Source organism: Balaenoptera physalus (assembly GCF_965194825.1).
Source record: "Balaenoptera physalus genome assembly, chromosome: 7".
In the NCBI taxonomy this organism is placed as follows: domain Eukaryota; kingdom Metazoa; phylum Chordata; class Mammalia; order Artiodactyla; family Balaenopteridae; genus Balaenoptera; species Balaenoptera physalus.
In genome coordinates, this window is record NC_138886.1 from 43057894 (window position 1) to 43064767 (window position 6874).

Below are 6874 nucleotides of genomic sequence, written 5' to 3' on the forward strand. Positions count from 1 at the left end.
ATAACCTCTAGAAACATAAATCTTCTCCTTGTATAATTTCTTTCTTCAATATGGTATAAGACATATGTCTAATAAACCCAAACATCTTTAGTTTCCCTCTCATGAGAAGACAAAACTAGGCAAACTTAGACCCATTTAGCAATTAATGTTCCAGTATTTTATCTTACTTGAAATGATTTAGATATTCAGTGAATTCTCATCATTTAACTAAATTTAGCAAAACTCTGAATTAGTTTTAAGTTACTAAAATATCTGGAGAAACTATTTTAGATAAACATACCCCAAACATAATTATTCCTAATGAGTTCATCTGAAAACTTCTACCTCATTTACCTCTATTTTATAAATTATGAAAATATCATCATACCAAGTTAATTTTTCTTGTTGACAAACCCTGCAACATAAATAATATGAACTTATTGACCTTCAGTAAACCTAGGTACAATAAAAGTAAGACATATCTGTATTGATTAAACCAACAAGCTTAAGCTAGCTTTAATACCAAATATTAATTTAATACTGAATATTTCCTAGACCACGTGAACCTGAAATTCATTCTGGCCAGTTTAATTTTATATATTTAGAAATATTTAATTTGCAAGCATTTACTTTAAAGTAAATTAAATAGAGCTCTTTTATAATTTAATTTTGATAATACAATTCTGAGGTAAAGACATACCATATGTGTAATGTACACACAGACATAAAAACAGACATAACTAGAGATCTCATAGCTTCACTTTAAAACTTGGTTATAAAGCAGGTATTATAATATAATATTACTAGTATATAAATAACAGTTGGAATAAGTTAAATTTATTTACTCAGATGACTAAGGCTTTACTATTTGTGGAAAAGACTTTTAAGATTTGTATTCGTCCTTGATAAATCCTTAAGGGGGCTATGAATTAGATTTTGGGTAAGAGAGCCTTTACAGTGGTTTGAGTTTAAAAGGGCCTTTTGCCCCCTCTTGTCCCACTTTGGTTTCAGGTTTTACCTGATTGAGCTAATTAGGCTCAGTCTCAGGTCATTGTGGACTGTATTTACATTTCTGATTTGTAGAGATTTGCAAGACAAAGACAGTTGCTTTTAATTCCCCAAAGAACTCATCTGCCACCTAAACGATATTAAAAGATTGATTTTTCCAGCTACCTTTTCTTTAATTTTCCTTTTTATATCAGTGAGATGATTTCCAACTAAACTGAAAATCAAGAGTTCTATGTTCTAGAACTTTAGAGTTCAATTTATCATGCCTTCAAAAGTCTGCACAAGGTATTCAACAAAGACCCTCTTTCTGAGTGCACAAGTTAAACCCAGAACAAAAATCTCCATTATTGTTTTTATTAGCCCCTGAATATTAGCTCCCAGTTTTTATTTCATATTGTGTGGGCTCAGATAACCCTACTGGTTTTCTTTAGTATAATTAATATTGCCTGGGGGGCAGATTTATATGCTCTGTCTTATAATACCAGGCAGAGGAAGCATTTCCCAGTGAGACATAATGTCTATCCCACAATATAATCAGGCAAAGAGATATAACCATCTTATATAAGCCCATTTAAATATACCAGTTTTTATAAACTTTCATCACAGTTCTACCAACTTTTATACCATTAAGTTTAGTTTCCTTTAGGACCCCATCAACAAGCCTTGGTCTTAAAAGGAGTCCCAGAAGTTTTTCTTTTATACCCTCGTGATTTTGCCTATTTTTGTATATAGGGTTTGGGGACCCCAGTGAGGGGTTGAGCCAAAGGACTCAGGCCCCTTTGTCAATCTTTTAACTTGACTAATTGGCCTAGCTGTTGCCCTAAGCAATTGCTGCTCAGGTATCTCAGTATAATTTTCTTCCAGCTTTATAAATAAACAAACAAACACCCACACATATATTTAAACTTTCTATATATTTAAACTTTATTTATTTGTTTATTTTTTTGGCCGTGCCACGCAGCTTACGGAATCTTAGTTCCCTGACCAGGGATTGAGCCTGGGCCCTCCACAGTGAGAGTATGGAATCCTAACCACTGGACCGCCAGGGAATTCCTAAACTTTATATGTTTGTATATATAAGTTTATATATTTAAACTTTATATATATCTATCTATATCTATATATATCTAAACTGGGGTAAATAGAACGGATTTGTTTGGGGCCCTTTAATGTTGGGGACCAATAGGGGGTCCCTTTGGCCCATCCAACCTTAGGTAGTGTTGTATCAAACCTTTGTTTTAATCACATTAACAACCATTTTTATTTATCCCATTTCTCAATGACCATCTAAAGATTTCTTATCCTTTTGGGATGAGTCCCTTTAAAATTTCCACCTTGTTGGGAAGAAGCCGCTAGACTTTCCCCTCAGTTTTTTCTTATTTCTTTGTTAAGCAACCTACTAAACATTAATTAACCTAATGTTTTTATTAGATGAAGCTGAGACCACAAATCAGGCTTCCTAAACTGGTTCATTTTGTTTGTTTTAGACAAAGCGATTTCTTAGGTTAGCTGTTTTATATATACATAATTTATCCACCTTCTAATTTGTTTTTTTATAGGTTCCAATAAAACAGCTGTTTATAACGAGAGCTCTCTAAAAGTTTACCAATTTAGAAGTTTCTCCTCTTTAAAGAATCCATCATCTGGCCACTGATGAGTATTATCTTAATAGCTCCTCAAACCAATAAACTCAAGAGGCACCTCCACAAGAGAGTGCAGAGTATAAGCCTCCACAAGATCTAGAAAGTTTACTCTCAAAAATGTCCAGGAAAGTAAAGGCCTTCGTTGTACAGGTGGACACGATGAAAGTTAAGGTGACAAAAGCCTTTGAGAATCGGCACAGCCAGACAAAAAGACTGCTCAGAATCCCAGTCTATTTGACTGGCTGTCAAATATACGCTGTATGCATACCTTCTGGATGGCAGAGACCAAGCTCTCAAAACGCAGAAAAGACAGCCTAAGATCAGGTTGAACACTTACATCTCAAAGACACAGGGAGAGAAATGCAAGTTCTCCCTAGAAGGGTTTTTTTTCTTTTAAGGTCAGAATTCTGAAGAGATGTTTTACCAAGCCAGCTTTTTCTAGCTGTGCAAACACACCCACCCACACACACACACAAATTAATTTTGGAATGTCAAAAAAAATCCCAATTTGGCCATTTTTAGGGCAAAATTTCCTATAGTTCCCAATTGAGTAATTATTTATAAGAATGAATTCTCTACGCATATAATAAAATCTTCCCAGTGTCTTTCAACTAAGGATAACCCACTCCTTGAAACTAAGTTTCAAGGAAAACCTACTCCTCCAGAGAGGACCTTAACACCACCAAATAAAACTTAGGATCATCAGCCAATATAAGAGATCCAAGACCCAGAAGAGGCTCACCCAAAGTCATCTAACTCTCCAAGTAGGCAAACGGGCACAAGAGGCCTCTCTGCTGGTGCCAAGGCTCCAGATCCTCATAGGGTTCAGGTGAAGGAGAGAAATTTGCTCTGGGTCCCTTCGTTGGTCACCAAAAGTGTCGAATGAAGAAAACGCACAATCTAAAAATTGAGAGTTATGTTTTACTTGGGGCCCTTACCAAGGACTATAGCCCAGGAGACAGCCTCTCAGATTGCTCTGAGAAACTGTTCCAAAGAGGTAAGGGAGGAGCCAGGATATATAGGAGTTTTTGCTTGAAAAAAAAAATCAAAAGGTTACTGCTAATCACTACAAACAGCCATCTCGAGTTAATGACTGTAGTGCTTTTCTCTGTGTAGGAAAATGCAAGAATCTGGGCTCACTGAAATTATTCCTTTGATGTGCATCTTAACTATCTAGGGTCAGTATCCTGTTTTTCTCCATCCTGAATCCCCCTTAGGGTGCACCGTCCTTGCTGCAGCACTGGCTGATGCCTTGATGGCAGGCAACATTCTTTGTCCACATTGCTCACTTAACTTTCATACATTTCTATATGTGTACCTAAAAAGAACTAATAAAGATAAAACATGCTGTCAGAATTACGATTATTTTAATACATCTTAACCAATATGGATATTTTCTTCCTCAAGAATTTCATTCAACACCATGTCAATCTGAGAAAGCATTTGCACCTGGTTGGTATAAAGCAACTCAGTTTTTCAGTCTTACTGGAGCCCAAGTTTTGTAAAGGGTTAAATTATATGTATACAGTCTGTATATATATATATTTTAATACATGAAATTTTGAAATTTCCCTTTTCAATACTATTTAAGAAACTGGGTACTCAGTCACTATGAACTCAGACATAGTTTCCTCCTCAATCTTTAAATTTCTATTTTCCTAAATGACCTACTTTAAAGGTTTGTTTTCAGCATTACAGAAGACACTAAATTAATCTATGCAAGCAATTAAAAGGCATTGTGTGGGATCAGGGGAAAGCACGGATATATTCAATTGCCTTCATTTTATTTTTATTTATTTTTTTATTTATTTATTTTTTAAAAATTATTTATTTATTTATTTATGGCTGTATTGGGTCTTCATTTCTGTGCCAGGGATTTTTCTAGTTGCGACAAGCGGGGGCCACTCTTCATCGTGATGTGCAGGCCTTTCACTGTCGCGGCCTCTCTTGTTGCCGGGCACAAGCTCCAGACGCACAGGCTCAGTAGTTGTGGCTCACGGGCCTAGTTGCTCCGCGGCATGTGGGATCTTCCCAGACCAGGGCTCGAACCCGTGTCCCCTGCATTGGCAGGCAGATTCTCAACCACTGCGCCACCAGGGAAGCCCCAATTGCCTTCATTTTAAATCAATGAACTAATACGGATCTGTATACAACACCCATTTGGTGGGCAAGCTCACCTTGCTTAAAAAACAAGCTACTTCTGTTAGCTCTGATCTCAAAACTAATGAAAGTCAATAGTGATTTTTATCTTGATACCAGAATCATTAGGGCAGCAGGATGGCAGAGCAGCTGAGAGCATTGCAAGGAAAGCCAGAGGGGTGCCATGCCAGTCATCACTGATGGGAGGTAAGGGACATGTCAAGGATTAGGAAGGTCTTAACGGAAACTGCAGGGAGGCAACACGAAGGCACCTGCCTTGAGGAAAGACCTGCTCCTTTGTCCCTGGTTGCTTCATATTACTGGTATCCATTTGCCCTGAACACCCGCCCCTCCAAATACAGTACTAGAATGATCTTGGTTTATTCACTCCTGTAGCCATTATTCTCTTCACCTCAAAGGACAGAGCACATTGAATTTATTACTCAGCTTGGTTGTACACAGCCACTAATCTTAGTAATGGTGTAAACCTGCGTTTGATCCAAGATCACACAATGAAGGGCCAGGAATATTCTGAGTTCTGACTCATTGAGAAATGAAAATGATTATAATAGGAATAATATGTAAAACTTAAAATACATGAATTACACCCTGATATGCATATAGCTAGGAGATGTTATAGGGCACTGTCCTGCTTCCCTTCAGGACCAAGACTCACTCCCTCAGCTTCTGATAACTGCAGATGGCTCACAGCTGAGTCCCTCTCTGAGCATTGCCCTGGGCAGGAGAGAGCTCTCACCTGAAAGTTTATGCTTTCTGTCCAGGAGCTGCCCACATCCAGTGATTTGTTAATGCAGGGGTACAATGACTCAGTCCCCTTGTCTTGACATAGGAAAACTTCTGAAAGGTCATCTCAGCTCCAGAAATTCTCATAAAATCGGCTGAGCTCTCTCTTGCAGCTGCTCTGCAGCTCAGCTTCTGCCACGGCCCGATCCTGTTTACCTTCACTCCCTCGTGGGGATGTTCCCAAGAGCCTTCCTGTAAAACTCCCGTATGTAAATCTCCACCTCAAACTCTGTTTTCCAAAGAGAATTTTATTGAGCTAATTTTCATACTCCCAGTTTTATTAAAATTATGGTATGTCAGGTTTAGTTGCTTTTAACAGAAAATCCAAAGAAGTAGCTTAAACAAGGTAAAGTTTGATTTTTCTCTAGTAAAAGAAGTCTACAGGAGAGAGTCCAGAGCTAGGATGGTGGTGCCATGGTTATCAGAGATTTAAGTTTGTTCTTTTTTCTTCACCACGTTGAGCCTTTGACCTCCATCCTCATGTCAGCTCAGAATCCAAAATAGCTGCTGAGGGTCCTGCCATCATGTCTGCATGCAGGAAAAGGCAAGAGAGGGTTAAAAAAAGTTATCTCTTTGTAGTTGTCAGCCATTTTTAAAGAATATTCCCAGAAGTCCATTCCATAAACTTCCACATATATCTCATTGGTGATTACTCTCTGCAAGTGAGGAGGGGAAATATAATTTTTAGTTGGGTCCATGCCATCCCTGATAACAGAGACATCAGTTACTAACAAAAAAGGGGAGAATTAATAATGAAAAAAGAGGAAAATGCACAAGTAGAGAATGCAACTAGCAGGCTCTGCCTCACACAGGTTAAAAGTCTCTACTTTAAAAAAATAGAGAGGGGCTTCCCTGGTGGCGCAGTGGTTAAGAATATGCCTGCCAATGCAGAGGACACGGGTTCGAGCCCTGGTCTGGGAAGATCCCACATGCCGCGGAGCAACTGGGTCCGTGAGCCACAACTACTGAGCCTGCGCGTCTGGAGCCTGTGCTCTGCAACAAGAAAGGCCGCGATAGTGAGAGGCCCGCGCACCGTGATGAAGAGTGGCCCCCGCTTGCCGCAACTAGAGAAAAGCCCTCGCACAGAAAAAACAAAGACCCAACACAGCCAAAAATAAAATAAATAAATAAATAAATAAATAGAGAGAGAGCAAGGATGATAAGTAGCATCTTACCCTTGGGCTCCATGCAGGGAGATAACAGGAAGTGATGGAAACTGTTGCGCAGGAGACACATCTCATCTAATGGGCACAGCAGAGCCTGCCTGGCCATGTGAGAATGGAGTGCAGTTTGGTCTGATG

General features: G+C 38.7%; 1 long non-coding RNA gene across 1 annotated transcript; it reads right to left on the bottom strand.

The window, feature by feature from the left end:
* Positions 1-979: 979 nt before the first annotated feature.
* LOC309664803 lies at positions 980-6411 on the bottom strand. The gene is made up of 2 exons (XR_014266054.1): positions 4743-6411; positions 980-4406 (listed from the first exon to the last, which is right to left on the bottom strand). It is a non-coding gene; the product is annotated as an uncharacterized lncRNA (long non-coding RNA).
* Between the last annotated feature and the right edge of the window lie 463 nt (positions 6412-6874).